Source organism: Pseudophryne corroboree, chromosome 7 (genome assembly GCF_028390025.1).
Source record: "Pseudophryne corroboree isolate aPseCor3 chromosome 7, aPseCor3.hap2, whole genome shotgun sequence".
Taxonomy (NCBI): Eukaryota; Metazoa; Chordata; class Amphibia; order Anura; family Myobatrachidae; genus Pseudophryne; species Pseudophryne corroboree.
The window spans coordinates 388677214-388703699 of record NC_086450.1 but is presented as its reverse complement, the minus strand read 5'-3'; the positions used below and the strand labels follow the sequence as shown (position 1 = coordinate 388703699).

At 50.1% G+C, this 26486-nt stretch overlaps 1 long non-coding RNA gene across 2 annotated transcripts in view; it reads right to left on the bottom strand.

Moving 5' to 3' along the window:
* Positions 1-25546, bottom strand: part of LOC134945374 (uncharacterized) — a 101390-nt gene extending 75844 nt beyond the window's left edge. The window contains exon 1 of one of the 2 annotated variants that reach the window (XR_010182109.1): positions 25237-25546. This is a non-coding gene — a long non-coding RNA (uncharacterized LOC134945374). The remainder of the gene's footprint in view (positions 1-25236) is intronic. The other variant, XR_010182105.1, reaches the window with a different exon arrangement.
* Between the last annotated feature and the right edge of the window lie 940 nt (positions 25547-26486).

The following is a 26486-nucleotide window of genomic DNA, read 5'->3' as shown; positions in this document are numbered from 1 at the left end:
CGGTGTCGACTCCCTAGAGAGTGACATCACCATTACAGGCAATTGCTCCGCCTCCTCACCAACATCGTCCTCATACATGTCGACACACACGTACCGACACACAGCACACACACAGGGAATGTTCTGATAGAGGACAGGACCCCACTAGCCCTTTGGAGAGACAGAGGGAGAGTTTGCCAGCACACACCAAAACGCTATAATTATACAGGGACAACCTTTATATAAGTGTTTTTCCCTTATAGCATCTTAATATATATAATCATATCGCCAAATAAGTGCCCCCCCTCTCTGTTTTAACCCTGTTTCTGTAGTGCAGTGCAGGGGAGAGCCTGGGAGCCTTCCCACCAGCATTTCTGTGAGGGAAAATGGCGCTGTGTGCTGAGGAGAATAGGCCCCGCCCCCTTTTCGGCGGGCTTCTTCTCCCGTTTTTCTGAGACCTGGCAGGGGTTAAATACATCCATATAGCCCCAGGGGCTATATGTGATGTATCTTTTAGCCAGTATAGGTATTTCATTGCTGCCCAGGGCGCCCCCCACAGCGCCCTGCACCCTCAGTGACCGCTGGTGTGAAGTGTGTGACAACAATGGCGCACAGCTGCAGTGCTGTGCGCTACCTCATGAAGACTGAAAAGTCTTCTGCCGCCGGTTTCTGGACCTCTTCACTTTTCGGCATCTGCAAGGGGGTCGGCGGCGCGGCTCCGGGACCGGACTCCATGGCTGGGCCTGTGTTCGATCCCTCTGGAGCTAATGGTGTCCAGTAGCCTAAGAAGCCAATCCATCCTGCACGCAGGTGAGTTCACTTCTTCTCCCCTAAGTCCCTCGTTGCAGTGAGCCTGTTGCCAGCAGGACTCACTGTAAAATAAAAAACCTAAAAACTTTTTCTAAGCAGCTCTTTAGGAGAGCCACCTAGATTGCACCCTGCTCGGACGGGCACAAAAACCTAACTGAGGCTTGGAGGAGGGTCATAGGGGGAGGAGCCAGTGCACACCACCTGATCCTAAAGCTTTATTTTTGTGCCCTGTCTCCTGCGGAGCCGCTAATCCCCATGGTCCTGACGGAGTCCCCAGCATCCACTAGGACGTCAGAGAAATGGGGACACTTTCCTGCCGCAATGTGTAAAATGTGAACACTTGCCTGCCGTACTGTGTAAAAATAAGATTTTACTTACCGATAAATCTATTTCTCGGAGTCCGTAGTGGATGCTGGGGTTCCTGAAAGGACCATGGGGAATAGCGGCTCCGCAGGAGACAGGGCACAAAAAGTAAAGCTTTTTCCGATCAGGTGGTGTGCACTGGCTCCTCCCCCTATGACCCTCCTCCAGACTCCAGTTAGGTACTGTGCCCGGACGAGCGTACACAATAAGGGAGGATTTTGAATCCCGGGTAAGACTCATACCAGCCACACCAATCACACCGTACAACTTGTGATCTAAACCCAGTTAACAGTATGATAACAGCGGAGCCTCTGAAAGATGGCTTCCTACAACAATAACCCGAATAAGTTAACAATAACTATGTACAATTTATGCAGATAATCCGCACTTGGGATGGGCGCCCAGCATCCACTACGGACTCCGAGAAATAGATTTATCGGTAAGTAAAATCTTATTTTCTCTATCGTCCTAGTGGATGCTGGGGTTCCTGAAAGGACCATGGGGATTATACCAAAGCTCCCAAACGGGCGGGAGAGTGCGGATGACTCTGCAGCACCGAATGAGAGAACTCCAGGTCCTCCTTAGCCAGAGTATCAAATTTGTAAAATTTTACAAACGTGTTCTCCCCTGACCACGTAGCTGCTCGGCAAAGTTGTAATGCCGAGACCCCTCGGGCAGCCGCCCAAGATGAGCCCACCTTCCTTGTGGAGTGGGCCTTTACAGATTTAGGCTGTGGCAGGCCTGCCACAGAATGTGCCAGTTGGATTGTGCTACAGATCCAACGAGCAATCGTCTGCTTAGACGCAGGAGCACCCATCTTGTTGGGTGCATACAATATAAACAACGAGTCAGATTTTCTGACTCCAGCTGTTCTTGCAATATATATTTTTAATGCTCTGACAACGTCCAGTAACTTGGAGTCCTCCAAGTCACTTGTAGCCGCAGGCACTACAATAGGCTGGTTCAGATGAAATGCTGACACCACCTTAGGGAGAAAATGCGGACGAGTCCGCAGTTCTGCCCTGTCCGAATGGAAAATCAGATATGGGCTTTTGTAAGATAAAGCTGCCAATTCTGACACTCTCCTGGCAGAAGCCAGGGCTAGAAGCATGGTCACTTTCCAAGTGAGATATTTCAAATCCACCTTATTTAGTGGTTCAAACCAATGAGATTTTAGAAAATCCAAAACTACATTGAGATCCCACGGTGCCACTGGAGGCACCACAGGAGGCTGTATATGCAGCACTCCCTTCACAAAGGTCTGGACTTCAGGGACTGAAGCCAATTCTTTTTGAAAGAAAATCGACAGGGCCGAAATTTGAACCTTAATAGATCCCAATTTGAGACCCATAGACAATCCTGATTGCAGGAAATGTAGGAATCGACCCAGTTGAAATTCCTCCGTCGGAGCACTCCGATCTTCGCACCACGCAACATATTTTCGCCAAATTCGGTGATAATGTTGCACGGTTACTTCTTTCCTTGCTTTAATCAAAGTAGGAATGACTTCTTCCGGCATGCCTTTTTCCATTAGGATCCGGCGTTCAACCGCCATGCCGTCAAACGCAGCCGCGGTAAGTCTTGAAACAGACAGGGACCCTGCTGAAGCAAGTCCCTCCTTAGAGGTAGAGGCCACGGATCTTCCGTGATCATCTCTTGAAGTTCCGGGTACCAAGTCCTTCTTGGCCAATCCGGAACCACTAGTATCGTTCTTACGCCTCTTTGCCGTATAATTCTCAATACTTTTGGTATGAGAGGCAGAGGAGGAAACACATACACCGACTGGTACACCCAAGGCGTTACCAGCGCGTCCACAGCTATTGCCTGCGGATCTCTTGACCTGGCGCAATACCTGTCCAGTTTTTTGTTGAGGCGAGACGCCATCATGTCCACCGTGTAGTGTTCACTCTAGGTGTCTTTCACAGGGCGCTGCGCCCTGCCCCTTTTTTAGACACCTGAATGCGCCCTGCCCATTTGTGTGCGCCCTCCCGCCCCGCACTTTGCTGCCCGCCGGACCCCGCCAAGCCACCGGACACATTACTGCAGTAATCCAGTGTGCTTAATCACAGTCACACTGTCTCCCTGCATGAGAGACAGAGACCTCCGCGGCCCGCCCCGTCTGTCCTGCCCCATCTGTCCCGCCCACCTCGTCCGTCCCGCCCGCCCACCTCGTCCGTCCTTAGTTGTCAGCCGCCGCATCTCCCCTCCTCTGCGAGAGACAGGAGGGCTGGGTTTGCCTCTCCCGCCGAGGCAAACCCAGCCCTCCCTCCTCTCTGTGTGCATGGCCAGACACCCGCGGGCAACCCCCACCAGCCAGTGCCACTGGCCAGCGTACCCATCTACCGGAGTGTGACCCTCAGCTGCCAGAGTGTGAGTAAGTAGATACACATAATAATGAACATGTATTTTAATGCATTGCCATATCCTGCCCCCACCCCCTGCATGTGACCCCATTTACCCCCAGCCTTTGTGTGTGGCACACTTTACCCCCCTCACCCTGGTTTGTGCGCCCCCCCCCCCCCCCGTGTGTGTGACACCTTGTGCCCTCCTGCCCCCCCAACCCCCTGTGTGTGGCCCCACTACCCCTTGTCTTATGTGTGTGCGGAACCATCTACCCCCCCCCCCTCCTCCTCCAATGTGTCTCAGTGCTTTCTACCTGGTGCAATGTTTCTCAGTGCTCTCTACCTGGTGCAATGTTTCTCGCTGCTCTCTACCTGGTGCAATGTTTCTCAGTGCTCTCTACCTGGTGCAATGTTTCTCGGTGCTCTCTACCTGGTGCAATGTTTCTCGGTGCTCTCTACCTGGTGCAATGTTTCTCGGTGCTCTGTACCTGGTGCAATGTTTCTCGGTGCTCTGTACCTGGTGCAATGTTTCTCGGTGCTCTCTACCTGGTGCAATGTTTCTCGGTGCTCTCTACCTGGTGCAATGTTTCTCGGTGCTCTCTACCTGGTGCAATGTTTCTCGGTGCTCTCTACCTGGTGCAATGTTTCTCGGTGCTCTGTACCTGGTGCAATGTTTCTCGGTGCTCTGTACCTGGTGCAATGTTTCTCGGTGCTCTCTACCTGGTGCAATGTTTCTCGGTGCTCTCTACCTGGTGCAATGTTTCTCGGTGCTCTCTACCTGGTGCAATGTTTATCGGTGCTCTCTACCTGGTGCAATGTTTCTCGGTGCTCTCTACCTGGTGCAGTGTTTCTCGGTGCTCTCTACCTGGTGCAGTGTGTCTCAGTGCTCTCTACCTGGTGCAGTGTGTCTCAGTGCTCTCTACCTGGTGCAGTGTGTCTCAGTGCTCTCTACCTGGCGCAGTGTGTCTCAGTGCTCTGCCTGGCGCAAAGTGTAGAATGTGCTCTGCCTGGCGCAATATGTATAACGTGCTCTACCTGTCGCAGTGTGTATAGGAGGTTCTACCTGGTGCAGTGTGTATTAGCTGCACTATTGTGTGGTGTAATGTGAATTGCCACTATTATGTGGCCATGCCCCTAACCCCACGAAAAACAACGCCCCTAAATTTTCGCCTTTGGCGCGCACTGCCCATTCTTTATCATGTGGGAATGGGAGGACCAAGCATTATAGTATGTACCTAATTTTGCCCTTCTAACTGAAAAATGTGCCCTCCCGAACGAAAAATGTGCCCTCCCGAACGAAAAATGTGCCCTCCCGAATGAAAAATGTGCCCTACCCGTGATCAGCACCCTGCCCTAAAAAATTCCTAGAGTGAACACTACCATTGGTCTTTCCCAACGGGTTACCAGCATGTGGAAGACTTCTGGATGAAGTCCCCACTCTCCCGGGTGAAGATCGTGTCTGCTGAGGAAGTCTGCTTCCCAGTTGTCCACTCCCGGGATGAACACTGCTGATAGCGCTATCACATGATTCTCTGCCCAGCGAAGAATCCTTGCAGCTTCTGCCATTGCACTCCTGCTTCTTGTGCCGCCCTGTCTGTTCACATGGGCGACTGCCGTGATGTTGTCCGACTGGATCAACACCGGTTTTCCCTGAAGCAGAGGTTCTGCCTGGCTTAGAGCATTGTATATTGCTCTTAGTTCCAGAATGTTTATGTGAAGAGACGTTTCCAGGCTCGTCCATACTCCCTGGAAGTTTCTTCCTTGTGTGACTGCTCCCCAGCCTCTCAGGCTGGCGTCCGTGGTCACCAGGATCCAATCCTGTATGCCGAATCTGCGGCCCTCCAATAGATGAGGACTCTGCAACCACCACAGAAGAGACACCCTTGTCCTTGGAGACAGGGTTATCCGTAGGTGCATCTGAAGATGCGACCCTGACCATTTGTCCAACAGATCCCTTTGGAAAATTCTTGCGTGGAATCTGCCGAATGGAATTGCTTCGTAAGAAGCTACCATTTTTCCCAGGACTCTTGTGCATTGATGTACAGACACCTTTCCTGGTTTTAGGAGGTTCCTGACAAGCTCGGATAACTCCTTGGCTTTTTCCTCCGGGAGAAAAACCTTTTTCTGAACCGTGTCCAGAATCATCCCTAGGAACAGCAGACGAGTTGTCGGCATTAACTGGGATTTTGGAATATTCAGAATCCACCCGTGCTGTTTTAGCACTTCTTGAGACAGTGCTAATCCCATCTCTAGCTGTTCTCTGGACCTCGCCCTTATTAGGAGATCGTCCAAGTATGGGATAATTAATACGCCTTTTCTTCGAAGAAGAATCATCATCTCGGCCATTACCTTTGTAAAGATCCGAGGTGCCGTGGACAATCCGAACGGCAGCGTCTGAAACTGATAGTGACAGTTTTGTACAACGAACCTGAGGTACCCCTGGTGTGAGGGGTAAATTGGAACGTGGAGATACGCATCCTTGATGTCCAAGGATACCATAAAGTCCCCCTCTTCCAGGTTCGCTATCACTGCTCTGAGTGACTCCATTTTGAACTTGAACTTCTTTATGTACAGGTTCAAGGACTTCAGATTTAGAATAGGCCTTACCGAGCCATCCGGCTTCGGTACCACAAAAAGAGTGGAATAATACCCCTTCCCTTGTTGTAGAAGAGGTACCTTGACTATCACCTGCTGAGAGTACAGCTTGTGAATGGCTTCCAAAACCGTCTCCCTTTCGGAGGGGGACGTTGGTAAAGCAGACTTCAGGAAACGGCGAGGTGGATCCGTCTCTAATTCCAACCTGTACCCTTGAGATATTATCTGCAGGATCCAGGGATCTACCTGCGAGTGAGCCCACTGCGCGCTGTAATTTTTGAGACGACCGCCCACCATCCCCGAGTCCGCTTGAGGAGCCCCAGCGTCATGCTGAGGCTTTTGTAGAAGCCGGGGAGGGCTTCTGTTCCTGGGAAGGAGCTGTGTGTTGCTGTCTCTTCCCTCGACCTTTGCCTCGTGGCAGATATGAATAGCCCTTTGCTCTCTTATTTTTAAAGGAACGAAAGGGCTGCGGTTGAAAAGTCGGTGCCTTTTTCTGTGGGGGAGTGACTTGAGGTAGAAAGGTGGATTTCCCGGCTGTAGCCGTGGCCACCAAATCTGATAGACCGACTCCAAATAACTCCTCCCCTTTATACGGCAAAACTTCCATATGCCGTTTTGAATCCGCATCACCTGACCACTGTCGCGTCCATAAAGCTCTTCTGGCCGAAATGGACATAGCACTTACCCGTGATGCCAGTGTGCAGATATCCCTCTGTGCATCACGCATATAAAGAAATGCATCCTTTATTTGTTCTAACGACAGTAAAATATTGTCCCTGTCCAGGGTATCAATATTTTCAATCAGGGACTCTGACCAAACTACCCCAGCACTGCCCATCCAGGCAGTCGCTACAGCTGGTCGTAGTATAACACCTGCATGTGTGTATATACTTTTTTGGATATTTTCCATCCTCCTATCTGATGGATCTTTAAGTGCGGCCGTCTCAGGAGAGGGTAACGCCACTTGTTTAGATAAGCGTGTTAGCGCCTTGTCCACCCTAGGAGGTGTTTCCCAGCGCTCCCTAACCTCTGGCGGGAAAGGGTATAATGCCAATAATTTCTTTGAAATTATCAGTTTTTTATCAGGGGCAACCCACGCTTCATTACACACGTCATTTAATTCTTCTGATTCAGGAAAAACTATAGGTAGTTTTTTCATACCCCACATAATACCCTGTTTAGTGGTACCTGTAGTATCAGCTAAATGTAACGCCTCCTTCATTGCCAAAATCATATAACGTGTGGCCCTACTGGAAAATACGGTTGATTCGTCACCGTCACCACTGGAGTCATCGCCTGTGTCTGGGTCTGTGTCGACCGACTGAGGCAAAGGGCGTTTCACAGCCCCTGACGGTGTTTGAGTCGCCTGGACAGGCACTAATTGATTGTCCGGCCGCCTCATGTCGTCAAACGACTGCTTTAGCGTGTTGACACTATCCCGTAGTTCCATAAATAAAGGCATCCATTCCGGTGTCGACTCCCTAGGGGGTGACATCCTCATATTTGGCAATTGCTCCGCCTCCACACCAATATCGTCCTCATACATGTCGACACACACGTACCGACACACAGCAGACACACAGGGAATGCTCCTAACGAAGACAGGACCCACTAGCCCTTTGGGGAGACAGAGGGAGAGTTTGCCAGCACACACCAAAAGCGCTATATATATATCAGGGATAGCCTTATAATAAGTGCTCCCTTATAGCTGCTTTGTTATATCAAATTATCGCCATAAATGTGCCCCCCCCTCTCTGTTTTACCCTGTTTCTGTAGTGCAGTGCAGGGGAGAGACTTGGGAGCCGTCCTGACCAGCGGAACTGTGAGAGGAAATGGCGCCGTGTGCTGAGGAGATAGGCCCCGCCCCTTTTCTGGCGGGCTCGTCTCCCGCTATTTAGAGAAATTAGGCAGGGGTTAAATATCTCCATATAGCCTCTAGGGCTATATGTGAGGTATTTTTAGCCTTTATAGGTAATCATTTTGCCTCCCAGGGCGCCCCCCTCCCAGCGCCCTGCACCCTCAGTGACTGCCGTGTGAAGTGTGCTGAGAGGAAAATGGCGCACAGCTGCAGTGCTGTGCGCTACCTTTTGAAGACTGCAGGAGTCTTCAGCCGCCGATTCTGGACCTCTTCTGTCTTCAGCATCTGCAAGGGGGCCGGCGGCGTGGCTCCGGTGACCATCCAGGCTGTACCCGTGATCGTCCCTCTGGAGCTTGATGTCCAGTAGCCAAGAAGCCAATCCATCCTGCACGCAGGTGAGTTGACTCCTTCTCCCCTCAGTCCCTCGCTGCAGTGATCCTGTTGCCAGCAGGAATCACTGTAAAATAAAAAACCTAGCTAAACTTTTTCTAAGCAGCTCTTTAGGAGAGCCACCTAGATTGCACCCTTCTCGGCCGGGCACAAAAATCTAACTGGAGTCTGGAGGAGGGTCATAGGGGGAGGAGCCAGTGCACACCACCTGATCGGAAAAAGCTTTACTTTTTGTGCCCTGTCTCCTGCGGAGCCGCTATTCCCCATGGTCCTTTCAGGAACCCCAGCATCCACTAGGACGATAGAGAAATGGAGGCACGTGCCTGCCGCAATGTGTAAAATGGGGACACTTTCCTGCCGCAATGTGTAAAATGGGGGCACGTGCCTGCCGCAATGTGTAAAATGGGGACACTTGCCTACCGTGCTGTGTAAAATGGGGACACTTGCCTACCGTGCTGTGTAAAATGGGGACACTTGCCTACCGTGCTGTGTAAAATGGGGACACTTGCCTGCCGTGCTGTGTAAAATGGGGACACTTGCCTGCCGTGCTGTGTAAAATGGGGTCGCGTGCCTGCTGTAATGTGTAAAATGAGGATTTTATTTTTTTATCGTGTGGTGGCTGTGATGATGAGATCAGATGAGGCCACACCCATCTTAAAGCCACGCCCATTTTAACGAGGTCACGCCCCTTGCCGGGAGCGCACGCGCCTTCTTTTCCTCTTTCCAAATTGGCTAGAAACGGCCCTGGCCAGTACCACTGGATTTATATGGCAGTATCAATGGATTAAACGGCAGTATCACTGGACTGGATTTATATGCCAGTGCCACTGGATTTATATGCCAGTACCACGGGACACATATACGGCAGTATCACTGGATTTATACGGCAGTATCACTGGACATATACGGCTGTATCACTGAAATTATATGGCAGTATCACTGGACATATACTGCAGCATCACTGGACTGGATTTATACGCCAGTACCACTGGATTTATACGGCAGTACCACTGGACATATATGGCAGTATCACTGGAATTATATGGCAGTACCACTGGACATATACGTCAGTATCACTGGACATATATGGCAGTATCACTGGAATTATATGGCAGTATCACTGGACATATACGGCAGTATCACTGGACTGGATTTATACAAATGTATCACTGGACATATACGGCAGCATCACTGGACTGGATTTATATGCCAGTACCACTGGATTTATACGACAGTACCACTGGACATATACAGCAGTTTCACTGGACCTATACGGCAGTACCACTGGACTTATACAGCAGCACAGGGACATCACCACTGGACTGATGCAGTACAACACAGCACCACTGCAATGGACTGGACTTATACAGCAGAACTGGACATATGGCAGCAGAGGACACCACCACTGTGACTGGACTGATGCAGCACAAGACACCACCACTGTACTGATGCAGGACACTGAGGACGGAGATACGTCCTCTCGCTACACTCTCCAATGCCTGAGTGAAAATAAGAATTTACTTACCGATAATTCTATTTCTCATAGTCCGTAGTGGATGCTGGGAACTCCGTAAGGACCATGGGGAATAGCGGCTCTGCAGGAGACTGGGCACAAAAAGTAAAAGCTTTAGACTAGCTGGTGTGCACTGGCTCCTCCCCCTATGACCCTCCTCCAAGCCTCAGTTAAGATACTGTGCCCGGACGAGCGTACATAATAAGGAAGGATCTTGAATCCCGGGTAAGACTCATACCAGCCACACCAATCACACCGTACAACTCGTGATCTGAACCCAGTTAACAGTATGATAACCGTAGGAGCCTCTGAAAAGATGGCTTCCAACAATAAACAACCCGATTTGTTTGTAACAATAACTATATACAAGTATTGCAGACAATCCGCACTTGGGATGGGCGCCCAGCATCCACTACGGACTATGAGAAATAGAATTATCGGTAAGTAAATTCTTATTTTCTTTGACGTCCTAGTGGATGCTGGGAACTCCGTAAGGACCATGGGGATTATACCAAAGCTCCCAAACGGGCGGGAGAGTGCGGATGACTCTGCAGCACCGAATGAGAGAACTCCAGGTCCTCCTCAGCCAGGGTATCAAATTTGTAGAATTTAGCAAACGTGTTTGCCCCTGACCAAGTAGCTGCTCGGCAAAGTTGTAAAGCCGAGACCCCTCGGGCAGCCGCCCAAGATGAGCCCACCTTCCTTGTGGAATGGGCTTTTACAGATTTTGGCTGTGGCAGGCCTGCCACAGAATGTGCAAGTTGAATTGTACTACAAATCCAACGAGCAATCGTCTGCTTAGAAGCAGGAGCACCCAGCTTGTTGGGTGCATACAGTATAAACAGCGAGTCAGATTTTCTGACTCCAGCCGTCCTGGAAACATATATTTTCAGGACCCTGACTACGTCCAGCAACTTGGAGTCCTCCAAGTCCCTAGTAGCCACAGGTACCACAATAGGTTGATTCATGTGAAACGCTGAAACCACCTTAGGGAGAAATTGAGGACGTGTCCTCAATTCCGCCCTATCAGAATGAAATATCAGGTAAGGGCTTTTATAGGATAAAGCCGCCAATTCTGATACGCGCCTGGCTGAAGCCAGGGCCAACAGCATTACCACTTTCCATGTGAGATATTTCAAATCCACTGTGGCAAGTGGTTCAAACCAATGTGATTTTAGGAACCCTAAAACTACATTGAGATCCCAAGGTGCCACTGGAGGCACAAAAGGAGGCTGTATATGCAGTACCCCTTTGACAAACGTCTGAACTTCAGGCACTGAAGCCAGTTCTTTCTGGAAGAAGATCGACAGGGACGAAATTTGAACCTTAATGGATCCTAATTTTAGGCCCATAGACAATCCTGCTTGCAGGAAATGTAGGAAACGACCCAGTTGAAATTCCTCCGTAGGGGCCTTCTTGGCCTCACACCACGCAACATATTTTCGCCAAATGCGATGATAATGTTTTGCAGTTACATCCTTCCTGGCCTTGATCAGGGTAGGGATGACTTCATCTGGAATGCCTTTTTCCTTCAGGATCCGGCGTTCAACCGCCATGCCGTCAAACGCAGCCGCGGTAAGTCTTGGAACAGACAAGGTCCCTGCTGGAGCAGGTCCTTCCTTAGAGGTAGAGGCCACGGGTCCTCCGTGAGCATCTCTTGCAGCTCCGGGTACCAAGTTCTTCTTGGCCAATCCGGAGCCACGAGTATCGTTCTTACTCCTCTCCTTCTTATGATTCTCAGTACTTTTGGTATGAGAGGAAGAGGAGGGAACACATATACCGACTGGAACACCCACGGAGTTACCAGAGCGTCCACCGCTATTGCCTGAGGGTCCCTTGACCTGGCGCAATATCTGTCCAGTTTCTTGTTGAGACGGGACGCCATCATGTCCACCTTTGGTTTTTCCCAACGGTTTACAATCACTTGGAAGACTTCTGGATGAAGTCCCCACTCCCCCGGGTGGAGGTCGTGTCTGCTGAGGAAGTCTGCTTCCCAGTTGTCCACTCCCGGAAGAACACTGCTGACAGTGCTATCACATGATTTTCCGCCCAGCGGAGAATCCTTGCAGCTTCTGCCATTGCCCTCCTGCTTCTTGTGCCGCCCTGTCTGTTTACGTGGGCGACAGCCGTGATGTTGTCCGACTGGATCAATACCGGTTGACCCTGAAGCAGAGGCCTTGCTTGACTTAGGGCATTGTAAATGGCCCTTAGCTCTAGGATATTTATGTGAAGAGACGTTTCCATGCTTGACCACAAGCCCTGGAAATTTCTTCCCTGTGTGACTGCTCCCCAGCCTCTCAGGCTGGCATCCGTGGTTACCAGCATCCAATCCTGAATGCCGAATCTGCGGCCCTCTAGAAGATGAGCCTTCTGTAACCACCACAGAAGAGATACCCTTGTCCTTGGAGATAGGGTTATCCGCTGATGCATCTGAAGATGCGATCCGGACCATTTGTCCAGCAGATCCCACTGAAAAGTTCTTGCATGGAATCTTCCGAATGGAATCGCTTCGTAAGAAGCCACCATTTTTCCCAGGACTCTCGTGCACTGATACTTGTCCTGGTTTTAGGAGGTTCCTGACTAGCTCGGATAACTCCCTGGCCTTCTCCTCCGGGAGAAACACCTTTTTCTGGACTGTGTCCAGAATCATCCCTAGGAACAGTAGACGTGTTGTTGGAATCAGCTGTGATTTTGGGATATTTAGAATCCACCCGTGCTGACGTAGCACTACCTGAGATAGTGCTACTCCGACCTCTAACTGTTCCCTGGACCTTGCCCTTATCAGGAGATCGTCCAAGTAAGGGATAATTAATACGCCTTTTCTTCGAAGAAGAATCATCATTTCGGCCATTACCTTGGTAAAGACCCGTGGTGCCGTGGACAATCCAAACGGCAGCGTCTGAAACTGATAATGACAGTTTTGTATCACAAACCTGAGGTACCCTTGGTGAGAAGGGTAGATTGGGACATGGAGATAAGCATCCTTGATGTCTAGAGATACCATATAGTCCCCTTCTTCCAGGTTCGCTATCACTGCTCTGAGTGACTCCATCTTGAATTTGAACCTTTTTATGTAAGTGTTCAAAGATTTTAGATTTAAAATTGGTCTCACCGAGCCGTCCGGCTTCGGTACCACAAACAGCGTGGAATAATACCCCTTTCCCTGTTGTAGGAGGGGTACCTTGATTATCACCTGCTGGGAATACAGCTTGTGAATAGCTTCCAATACTGCCTCCCTGTCGGAGGGAGACGTTGGTAGAGCAGACTTCAGGAACCGGCGAGGGGGAGACGTCTCGAATTCCAATTTGTACCCCTGTGATACTACCTGCAGGATCCAGGGGTCCACTTGCGAGTGAGCCCACTGCGCGCTGAAATTCTTGAGACGGCCCCCCACCGTGCCCGAGTCTGCTTGCAGAGCCCCAGCGTCATGCTGAGGACTTGGCAGAAGCGGGGGAGGGCTTCTGCTCCTGGGAAGAGGCTGCATGGTGCAGTCTTTTTCCCCTTCCTCTGCCCCGGGGCAGGAACGAGCGGCCTTTTTCCCTCTTGCCCTTATGGGGACGAAAGGACTGGGTTTGAAAAGACGGTGTCTTTTTCTGCTGAGAGGTGACCTGGGGTAAAAAGGTGGATTTTCCAGCCGTTGCTGTGGCCACCAGGTCCGATAGACCGACCCCAAATAACTCCTCCCCTTTATACGGCAATACTTCCATATGTCGTTTGGAATCCGCATCACCTGACCACTGTCGCGTCCATAACGTTCTTCTGGCAGAAATGGACATCGCACTTACTCTAGATGCCAGGGTGCAAATATCCCTCTGTGCATCTCGCATATATAGTAATGCATCCTTTAAATGCTCTATAGTTAATAATATACTGTCCCTATCCAGGGTATCAATATTTTCAGTCAGGGAATCCGACCAAGCCACTCCAGCGCTGCACATCCAGGCTGAGGCGATCGCTGGTCGCAGTATAACACCGGTATGTGTGTATATACCTTTTAAGATATTTTCCAGCCTTCTATCAGCTGGTTCCTTGATAGCGGCCGTATCAGGAGACGGTAACGCCACTTGTTTTGATAAGCGTGTGAGCGCCTTATCTACCCTAGGGGGTGTTTCCCAACGTGCCCTAACCTCTGGCGGGAAAGGGTATAGTGCCAATAATTTATTAGAAATCAGCAGTTTTTTATCGGGGGAAACCCACGCTTTATCACACACCTCATTTAATTCATCTGACTCAGGAAAAACCACTGGTAGTTTTTTCACACCCCACATAATACCCTTTTTTGTGGTACTTGTAGTGTCAGAAATGTTCAATACCTCCTTCATTGCCGTGATCATGTAACGTGTGGCCCTACTGGACATTACGTTTGTCTCGTCACCGTCGACACTGGATTCAGTATCCGTGTCAGGGTCTGTGTCGACCATCTGAGGTAACGGGCGTTTTAGCGCCCCTGACGGTGTCTGAGACGCCTGAACAGGCACTAATTGATTTGTCGGCTGTCTCATGTCGTCAACAGTTTTTTGCAAAGTGCTGACATTGTCACGTAATTCTTTAATTACTACCATCCAGTCAGGTGTCGACTCCCTAGGGGGTGACATCACTAACACAGGCAATTGCTCTGCTTCCACATCATTTTCCTCCTCATACATGTCGACACAATCGTACCGACGCCCAGCACACACACAGGGAATGCTCTGATAGAGGACAGGACCTCACTAGCCCTTTGGGGAGACAGAGGGAGAGTTTGCCAGCACACACCAGAGCGCTATATATATACAGGGATAACCTTATATAAGTGTTACTCCCTGTTATAGCTGCTGTATTTATATATTAGCTGCCAATAGTGCCCCCCTCTCTGTTTTACCCTGTTTCTGTAGTGCAGGACTGCAGGGGAGAGTCAGGGAGCCGTCCTTCCAGCGGAGCTGTGAAAGAAAATGGCGCTTGTGTGCTGAGGAGAAAGGCTCCGCCCCCTTCACGGCGGCCTTTTCTCCCGCTTTTTTCAGGAAACTGGCAGGGGATAAATGCATCCATATAGCCCAGGAGCTATATGTGATGCATTTTTTTTAGCCATATAAGGTTTTTATATCGTTTTTATTGCGTCTCAGGGCGCTCCCCCCCAGCGCCCTGCACCCTCAGTGACCGGAGTGTGAAGTGTGCTGAGAGCAATGGCGCACAGCTGCAGTGCTGTGCGCTACCTTATTTGAAGACAGGAACGTCTTCTGCCGCCGCTTTCTCCGGACCTCTTCGCTCTTCTGGCTCTGTAAGGGGGCCGGCGGCGCGGCTCCGGGACCCATCCAGGCTGAACCTGTGATCGTCCCTCTGGAGCTAATGTCCAGTAGCCAAGAAGCCCAATCCACTCTGCAGTCAGGTGAGTTCGCTTCTTCTCCCCTTAGTCCCACGATGCAGTGAGCCTGTTGCCAGCAGGACTCACTGAAAATAAAAAACATATTTAAACTTTTACTTCTAAGCAGCTCAGGAGAGCCACCTAGCTTGCACCCTTCTCGTTCGGGCACAAAAATCTAACTGGAGGAGGGTCATACGGGGAGGAGCCAGTGCACACCAGCTAGTCTAAAGCTTTTACTTTTTGTGCCCAGTCTCCTGCGGAGCCGCTATTCCCCATGGTCCTTACGGAGTTCCCAGCATCCACTAGGACGTCAGAGAAAATGGCGTTGACACTTGGCTCCTTATATGGAATCCAAACCCCGCGAGAATCCGACAGTGGGATGATGATGTTTTGACTTGTTCTGGTTTCTGAATCAGGCGGGAAAACCTGAGCTGGGCTCAGATCCGGGCTCGGGTAGTGAAGTTTGGGGGAGTTCGGTTCTCAGGGAACCGAACCAGCTCATCTCTACTTATAACAAGCAGACTTGGGCTTGTTTTGCTTTCAACTTTTTTTGATGGTTGCTTATTGCTTGTTTTTGGGTTTAATTTTTTTTATAGGTACCACTGCCATTGACCATCAGAAGTAGTCATTCATCCCTAAATTTATTCAACACAGATCCTCACAAAGACATAGGTGAGAAGCTGTGGCTGATTAGATGAATTTGGGGGTTCTTCAGTTGTGTCAAATGGCTGCATTTTTAAAAACAGTGAAAAATTTATAGTAAGCAAGTGCTTTTCTGCAAACTAAGGAGATTATTCAGAGTTAGTCGCAGATTTTGCTATATAAGCAAAATCTGCGACCACCAAAATCGCATGCTGAGGGCTGTCCAGCACAGGGCAATGCCACCCAGCATGTGTGGTGCCGCCCTGCGATGCAATCGCATTTCAAATAGACGTTGATACCTGCCTATGCATAGGAAACGCAGGTGACATCATTGGCCGGCCCCGAAAATGGCCATGACACGCCAGCGTTTCACGTGATACTTCCCCCCATTGCCACAACGTTGCCCTTAGACACCCGTCACCTGTCAATTATGATGCAAATGCATCCTTCCGGAATGCGATCGCATCATGATAGCATGCGCAGATGGCTAAAAATCAGTTGTTTGCGATTATTTTTGCCCGTCTGTGTCAGGGTCTGAATAAGGTCCATAATGTCTACCACAGACTGGAGGGGAAGTAGATAACGGTCCCGGCTGTTGGGATCCCGGCGTTAAGAATCCTGACGCTGAATGCCGACAGAGCTCGCCATAGGTTTTCCCACTCCCGGGGGTCCCCAACACCCATAGAGTGGGTATAAAACCTGTGGTGAGTGCAGCAAGCCACCGTGCCCACAGTGTGGCGAGTGCAGCGAGCCCGCAAGTTGACTCTTTGCGCTCACCCCACTGCCGGTATTCTGGCGGCCGGGATGCCGCTGTTGGTATATTGACAGCCGGCAACCGTCTGCCGGGATATCATTACCATCCCGACTGGAGAACCAGATACCAGAAGAAAAAGTTCAAGAAACTGAAAGCTATCCACTTGACTTCAAGTTCCAGAACTTGTCTTCAGTCCATCCAGCAGCACCTGAGATTACACTGAGTAGTAGCCAGACATAGCACTAATTATTATATGTATTTTTATAATTAGAAAAACTAAAAAACTTAAGTTGGGCTATTTGTGGAATGGTTTGGGCTTGTTTTGGGCTTAATTTTTAGTCATCAGTTGCTTGTTTTTCATTTCATAGTTGGCAACACTGGCCCCAGCTGTACCCCATTACCTGCCCGCCGCTACCACTGCCGCCAGGTCCCATCTGTCAGCAGGGCTGTTTCTGTTGGGGGACTGTGATGTGCACCCATGGTAGTTATGCCACTGGCAGTGCCCTCTTTAGTCTGGTGCAAAGTTGCCTACCCTTTCCCATTCTGCAGGAGACTCCCTGAAATAGCAGCAATCTCCCTGACTCCCTGAATAGTGCAGCAATCTCCCTGATTACACTTATCCCCATTATACAACTGATACATTCTTGGGGGGAAAAGAAATCAGAGATATATACATTCAAATGGGATCATCAGTGCCATTTCCTGCATTGGTTATAAGCAGTGGCGTAACTTTATCCCAATTGCCCGGAGGCAAGATTAATCTTGGTGCCCCGTCCTGGCACTAGGGGCCAGGCTAGGCTGCAGGATGAGAGGTTTAGGCTTAGGCACTAGGCTGAGGGTATGGCTGACAGATGGGAGGGTTAGGCACAAGGGGGAGGGTTATGGTTAGACACTAGGGGGAGGGTTAGGCTGCGGGATGGGAGGGTTAGGCAATAGGGGGTTAGGCTGCGGGACAGGAGGGTTAGGGTTAGGCACTAGGGGGAGGGTTAGGCTGTGGGACAGGTGGGTTAGGCACTAGGGGAGGGTTAGGGTTGGACACTATGGGTGGGGTTAGGCTGCTGGATGGGAGGGTTAGGTTTATGCATTATGGGGAAGGTATGGCTGCCGGATGGGATGGTTAAGGTTAGGCACTAAGGGGGAAATAGGCTGTGGGACGGGAGGGTTAGGCACTAGGGGGAAGGTTATTGTTGGACATTAGGGGTAGGGTTAGGCTGGGGGATGGGAGGGTACGGGTTAGACACTAGGGAAAGGGGTAGGGGGGGGGGGCTGGGACTTTTATCCCTCTATAAATATTGATGGGTTCTATAGAGATTTGTGTGAGAAGTGACAAGACTAAACAGACCTGTCTTCAATTCCAGCTCTGCAGGCTCTAATTCATTTCAGTCACAGCTGGTAGTGGGCTTCCTTCTCCTCCACTTGCTGACTTCCTTTGATGATGATCTGGCTCCTCCTTGGGGCTAGGCACCACCCGCTGGTGCCTCATCAAAGTCTCACTGTCAGCAGCGCATTGCTTTAATTTTCACTACAAGTAGTGAAAGTGGTGCCTCGTCCGACACCATCCGGCAGCTCCCTCCCACTCCACTGCGCTCCGTCCACCTCAGGCACAATCACAAGTGCTGCCGCAGCCATAGACAGCACAGCTCCCTGTCCTCACACTGCCCACCTCACCATTCCATAACGCTCTGGAGCGGGGACACTTCTATTCAACTCCCCTGTCTGCACGCCCCCTCTCTGCTGCCGAGGTCGCTCAGAAGCCAGCGCACGGGTGTAAAGGACAGGTGAGCCAGGACGTCTCACCGCGCACTGGCTGTTTAATACAGCTGCTGAAGCGTCTCCTTCAAACATACAGCACGGGGTCCATGTCGGCATTTTACGGGGTGCAATTGCAGAATTGGTGTGCTGCATGCTCACTGGCTCCTCTATACAGCAGGAACATGAGGGACAACGGAGGTAAAGTGCCCCCTTCAGGGCTTGGAGCCCGGCGGCAACAGACTCCGTTGTCTCCGGGAGTTCCGGCCCTGGTTATAAGGCACAATGGGGCAGATGTATTAACCTGGAGAAGTCATAAGGAAGTGATAAACCAGTGATAAGTGCAAGGTACTAAACGCACCAGCCAATCAGCTTCAATATGCAAATTGACAGGAGCTGACTGGCTGGTGCGTTTATCACCTTGCACTTATCACTGGTTTATCACTTCCTTATGCCTTCTCCAGGTTAATACATCTGCCCCAATGATCCCTATGGCTACAGGCATTTTAAATAAGGTTTCTCGTGAGCACTTTCAGTATATGGAACCTTTTGTAAAATACAACACACAAACAAATCCTTCAAAATATAAGAGTCTTTTCTTCAACAAGTAGCTCTTACTAACTTTGTGGCTCATTTACATTTGGATGGAAGTCATTTTTATGACATGCCTCTCAGATTATTGTTTATTTATTACCAGTTACTTATTCAGCGGACACATATTCTGCAGCACTTTACAGACAATAGGGCAGATGTATTAACCTGGAGAAGACATAAGGAAGTGATAAACCAGTGATAAATGCAAGGTGATAAACACACCAGCCAATCAGCTCCCATATGTAAATTAACAGTTAGGAGCTGATTGGCTGGTGCATTATCACCTTGCATTTAACACGGCTTTATCACTTCCTTATACCTTCTCCAGGTTAATACATCTACCCTTTGTTGGGAGCCAATTAACCTATAGAACATTTTTTTAGGAGGAAACCGGAGCACCCGGAGAAAACCCACACAAGCACATTGAAAATATACAAACTCCACACAGTTAGAGCCGTGGTGGGCATCGAACCAATGACCTCAGTGCTGTGAGGCAGTAATGCTAACCATTGCACCGTCCATGCTCCCCATGCTCAGATGTAGCAGCACACGTCCGTGCTGATAGGTGTGACTTTCACAATATCCCTGAAATGCTTTTTAAAAAGTAGGAAGGAATAGTCTGGTGCTACCGGTGTATGTGTTGTGCCGGCACTGAATGTCGACATTACAGGTTTAAATATAAGTTTGGGTTTAGAATTAGCGTTAGGCTGCAGTTAGGATTATGGTTAGGGCTATAACAATAGAAAACTGTTATGTCGACAGGTAAACTGTCAACATGCCGACTCAGCATTATGATAGTGTTGACATTGTGTGTGTGTCGACACATTATATGCCAACATACCATCCATGTCAACATTCAGACCATGTTGGTATTCTGGTGTCAACATTCTGAATGTTGCCATTTTGTACCCAACCTGTACAAAATCCTAAATAATAATAATGTGATTTACCAGCCAATCAATCTTCTGTCTACACAGATAGGACCAAGCCTAAAATACACATCAGCAGCTTCATTTATTGATGAGACCACAGAGATTGATGCTGTGTCCTGTCAGACCTGTATCCTCCCGAGGTCACAGCATTGACAGTGTTAAGACCAATCTAACACTCTCCATTCAATCTTCGCAGGATGCTAGTCAAAGTCCTCTTCCCCTAATTACCATTTTAATTTGGCTTCTAATGATCACTGTATATTTGCCTCACATTTTAATAGCCTTGTAGAACAGAGACCTGTGTGATTTGACATTCACTGACGCTCACGTGCACTTTGTTTAAAAAATAGTTGATGGATGTTTGTTTATTACCGGGATTTACTGTGCAGTGGGATAATGGCTGTGTAAAAAATTAAGAGAGCCTCCAAGCATCTCTCTCCATCTGTGAAACGGCAAATCATCCAGCGCGGCTGCAGCACCACCATAAACTATCAACTAAAGCTTCACTGCCGTTTGGCCAATCCAGAGATAGGACTTGGCAGGAGCTGCATTGCGTGCAGACAGAAAACTATATATAGTGGTATTATTATGATATACAGTAGAGATGTGCGGACCGTATTAATAATGGGCTGTGTTTTGAGTTTGACTAAGGGTTAAATAATCCTCACAAGTCCAGACATCACATAGTCATCCTTCTACAGTATATTAGGTAAGGCTGAGAAACTAGGCACAAGTTGAAGGTCTCAGATTCTGCAGAACCTCTTGGAGAGATGAGTTTTAGAAAGAGCAGTCCTGATTGTAAAGATACTTTTTTTTTCAAGGTGGTTGTTAAGAATTCACAGCAGTTTTATAATTAAAGCACTTTCTCCATAATATCCTCTCTGTTCAGATCAGTGCCGTAACTAGACATTTTAGCGCTGTGTGCAAGAAATGGCATCGGCGCCCCACCCCCCCATTATGTAATATAGGGGACGTGCACGCCGTAGGTGCGTGTCAAAAACATAGGGGCGTGGCTTCATGGGGAAGAGGTGTGGCCACAAAATAATACCAATTCATATTACGGTGCACAGTAGTCTCCATTATTCAAACTACGCTGCACAGTAGCGCCACTACACCAGGTAGAGCCCCTTTTACACCTTACGGCGGACAGATTCCCCTTTTTACACATTACGGCAGAGACCCCTTCTTACACATTACGGCAGACAGCGTCCCCCTTTTTACACATTACGGCAGACAGCGTCCCCTTCTTACACATTACGGCAGACAGCGTCCCCTTCTTACACATTACGGCAGACAGCGTCCCCTTCTTACACATTACGGCAGACAGCGTCCCCTTCTTACACATTACAGCAGACAGCGTCCCCTTCTTACACATTACAGCAGACAGCGTCCCTTCTTACATATTACGGCAGACAGTCCCCTTATTACACATTACGGTAGACAGCGTCTCCTTTTTACACATTACGGCAGACAGTCCCCTTATTACACATTACAGCAGACAGCGTCCCCTTTTTACACATTACGGCAAACAGTCCCCCTTTTTACACATTACAACAGACAGAGTCCCCTTTTTACACATTACGGCAGAGCAGTGCCGTAACTAGGCATTTTAGCGCTGTGTGCAAGAAACGACAGTGGCGCCCCCCCCATGTAAGATAGGGGCAGTGCGCGCCGTAGGCGTGTGAAAAATTTATAGGGGTGTGGCTTCACGGGGAAGGGGCGTGGCCACAAAATAATAGCAATTCAAACTACGGTGCACAGTAGTCTACATTATTCAAATTACGCTGCACAGTAGCGCCACTACACCAGGTAGAGCCCCTTTTATACATTACAGCAGACAGCGTCCCCCTTTTTACACATTACGGCAGCCAGTCCCCCTTTTTACACATTGCGGCAGCCAGGACCCCTTTTTACACATTGCGGCAGCCAGGCCCCCTCTTTACACATTGCGGCAGCCAGGCCCCCTCTTTACACATTGCGGCAGCCAGGACCCCATTTTACACATTGCGGCAGCCAGGACCCCATTTTACACATTGCGGCAGCCAGGCCCCCTTTTTACACATTGCGGCAGCCAGGACCCCTTTTTACACATTGCGGCAGCCAGGACCCCTTTTTACACATTGCGGCAGCCAGGCCCCCTCTTTACACATTGCGGCAGCCAGGCCCCCTTTTTACACATTGCGGCAGCCAGGACCCCGTTTTACACATTGCGGCAGCCAGGACCCCTTTTTACACATTGCGGCAGCCAGACCCCCTTTTTATACATTGCGGCAGCCAGGACCCCTTTTTACACATTACGGCAGCCAGTCCCCCTTTTTACACATTACGGCAGCCAGTCCCCCTTTTTACACATTGCGGCAGCCAGGACCCCTTTTTACACATTGCGGCAGCCAGGCCCGCTCTTTACACATTGCGGCAGCCAGGCCCCCTTTTTACACATTGCGGCAGCCAGGACCCCATTTTACACATTGCGGCAGCCAGGACCCCTTTTTACACATTGCGGCAGCCAGACCCCCTTTTTATACATTGCGGCAGCCAGGACCCCTGTTTACACGGCAGCCAGTCCCCCTTTTTACACATTACGGCAGCCAGTCCCCCTTTTTACACATTGCGGCAGCCAGGACACCTTTTTACACATTGCGGCAGCCAGGCCCCCTCTTTACACATTGCGGCAGCCAGGCCCCCCTTTTACACATTGCGGCCTGCCAGGACCCCATTTTACACATTGCGGCAGCCAGGACCCCCCCCCCTTTTTACACATTGCGGCAGCCAGACCCCCTTTTTATACATTGCGGCAGCCAGGACCCCTTTTTACACATTACGGCAGCCAGTCCCCCTTTTTACACATTACGGCAGCCAGTCCCCCTTTTTACACATTGCGGCAGCCAGGACCCCTTTTCACACATTGCGGCAGCCAGGCCCCCTCTTTACACATTGCGGCAGCCAGGACCCCATTTTACACATTGCGGCAGCCAGGACCCCTTTTTACACATTGCGGCAGCCAGACCCCCTTTTTATACATTGCGGCAGCCAGGACCCCTTTTTACACATTACGGCAGCCAGTCCCCCTTTTTACACATTGCGGCAGCCAGGACCCCTTTTTACACATTGCGGCAGCCAGGCCCCCTCTTTACACATTGCGGCAGCCAGGCCCCCTTTTTACACATTGCGGCAGCGAGGACCCCTTTTTACACATTGCGGCAGCCAGGCCCCCTCTTTACACATTGCGGCAGCCAGGCCCCCTTTTTACACATTGCGGCAGCCAGGACCCCATTTTACACATTGCGGCAGCCAGGCCCCCTTTTTACACATTGCGGCAGCCAGGACCCCTTTTTACACATTGCGGCAGCCAGGCCCCCTTTTTACACATTGCGGCAGCCAGACCCCCTTTTTATACATTGCGGCAGCCAGGACCCCATTTTACACATTGCGGCAGCCAGGACCCCTTTTTACACATTGCGGCAGCCATACCCCCTTTTTATACATTGCGGCAGCCAGGACCCCTTTTTACACATTGCGGCAGCCAGGCCCCCTCTTTACACATTGCGGCAGCCAGGACCCCTTTTTACACATTGCGGCAGCCAGGACCCCTTTTTACACATTGCGGCAGCCAGGCACCCTCTTTACACATTGCGGCAGCCAGTCCCCCTTTTTACACATTACGGCAGCCAGTCCCCCTTTTTACACATTGCGGCAGCCAGGACCTCTTTTTACACATTGCGGCAGCCAGGCCCCCTCTTTACACATTGCGGCAGCCAGGCCCCCTTTTTACACATTGCGGCAGCCAGGACCCCATTTTACACATTGCGGCAGCCAGGCCCCCTTTTTACACATTGCGGCAGCCGGGACCCCTTTTTACACATTGCGGCAGCCAGGCCCCCTCTTTACACATTGCGGCAGCCAGGCCCCCTTTTTACACATTGCGGCAGCCAGGCCCCCTTTTTATACATTGCGGCAGCCAGGACCCCATTTTACACATTGCGGCAGCCAGGCCCCCTTTTTACACATTGCGGCAGCCAGGACCCCGTTTTACACATTGCGGCAGCTAGGACCCCCCCCCTTTTTACACATTGCGGCAGCCAGACCCCCTTTTTATACATTGCGGCAGCCAGGACCCCTTTTTACACATTGCGGCAGACGGTGTCCCCCTGAGAGAGAGAGAGAGAAAGAGAGAGAGAAAGAAAGAGAGAGAGGGATATACTTACCTTCTCCCCGCTGACAGGCTCCTCGTGCTGGCATCTCCCTCTCGGTGCAGGCAGTGAGAGGAGGAGGAGGGAGGGGGAGCAGGGAGCCGCTGCAGCGCTATTTGATTGGTAGTAAGCGCCGCTGCAGCATCCCCCTCTCCTTCTGTATTGGCTGCCCGGCGCTGCTATGGATGCTGGGATGCGGTTCCTTCATTCCAGCATCCATAGCAGCGCCGGGCAGCCAATACAGAAGGAGAGGGGGATGCTGCAGCGGCGCTTACTACCAATCAAATAGCGCTGCTGCGGCTCCCTGCTCCCCCTCCCTCCTCCTCCTTGAACCCGGCGCTGGTCTCCTCTCCCTCCAGCCGCGCACGGCGCATACAGAGGTGGCATGTAATGAGTCAATTTGACTCATTACATGCCGCTGGCCGCTGCGCCCTCAGGGCAACTGCGCTGTGTGCCAAGCCCCCTTGGCACACACGTAGTTACGGCGCTGCGGCAGAGTCCACTTTTTACACATTACGGCAGACAGACAACACCTTTTACACATCAAAAATAGATAAATAGACACATACCACCCCTGGGATCCCGATCGCCAGAATGCCAGTGGGGGTGGGCAAGCACAATGGAGCCACTTGCACCACGCAGTGGGCTCGGTGGCATGCTACGCTCGCCAAGTTTCTATTCCCACTCGATGGGAATGGTCCATGTAAGTCGGCATGCCGACTGTTGGCATTGTCAGCGGTCGGGATTCCGGCGTTGGTATCCTGACTGCTAGCAAATCAACTACATCCCATACGAAGCACATCCTACATTAATCAACAGCAACAACAGCCTGGTTTAAAGAAAATCACCATAAACCATGTGAAAGAAACACATAATATGTGACTATGCAGTTATCCCCAAAGACTGCTCCAGCCCCCCCCCCCTTAGATAATATTGTTCTGCCACCTGCACCCCCTTATATATTAATGTTACTTATGCCTCTATATCATCTCAATTAATATTAATGTGTGCTTGTATTAATTTACTGTATGCCACATGCCCCCTTACATATTTATGCCATCACCTCCCCCAATTATATATATTATTTATGCTGTTTCCCTATTTCCCCTTTTATTGTGAAGTTGTGCCTCCAGACCCCTGCACACTAGCCTGCCTTATATATTTATATAACTGGAGCTTCCTACCTCATGGTTCTACTGTCCTGTTTATCATGTGCTGGCCGACTGCTCCAGAATACATGACCACAGCAATGAAGAGGCTTATGTGCTGCTATTGACACATCAGATGCTAGGGGCGGAGCTTCGTGTGGTATGGGGGCGGAGCCACGGACGGGTCAGGGGGCGGAGCCTCTGCCACAATCAGGGGCTGGGGTAAGTCAGATTTTCGGACAGGGCCTGGGCTGGACGGAACTTTGGTAGGCTGCCTCGACGTTGACTGTGGAGGTGACTGGGCAGCTGGCAGGTGAGGGAGCTGACACACACACACACACCACACACACGTCGGGGGCGTGGCCTAATCACGGACCTCCGTGACCATGCCCCTTTAATAAAAAAACCGAATAGCATGCAGCAGGGGCACCTGGGCTGGAGGCGGAGCTGTCCCAGGAGAGGAGGAGGAGGCGGCACTGGAGTCAGGATCTGCTGCCCTGCACCTACGGCAGAAGCACTGTCTTGTGCCCATAGTTGCCAATTCAGCTTATAACAAGCGGAATTGGGCTTGTTTTTTTTTCTGGTTGCTTATTTTTTTGGGTGGTTGCTTGTTGCTTGTTTTTGGGCTTATAATTTTTTATGCTGCTTGTTTTTGGGCTTCTTTTGTTTTTAGGTATCACTGACACAGACTTTCAGAGATAATTAGTCATTCATCCATATAACACAGATCCTCACACAGACATACTGTAGGTGAGACGTTGTGGATGAATAGAGTCTTAAAGAAATGATGATGAGTCATTCATTATGTCTATTGTTGCCGACTGCCGGTTGTGTGTATTCAGTAGGGCTAATTTGTTTTTAACAATGACAACAACAAAGACACTGACCAGACACACAACCGTGAAGCAATTTAGGACCACTTTATGTGGTATTCTTTATGTCAGATATGGTTTAAGACCCTTGGGTATTTGTTGCAAGGATTTTAAACCAACTACCAATATGCTTCAGCGCTTCAACTCAGGAATGTATAACATGGAAGCTTCTATAGACGATGGAGACAGCTCAGATGAATTTGCTTATATCCATTTTACATAAAACCTTTGAAATTCAGTGTGCTATGTACTTTACCTCAGAGTATGCCATCTGCAATGCACTTTACTTCACACTGTGTGCCATGCACTTTACCTCACACAGTGGGGGTCATTCCGAGTTGTTCGCTCGCTAGCTGCTTTTAGCAGCATTGCACACGCTAGGCCGCCGCCCTCTGGGAGTGTATCTTTGCTTAG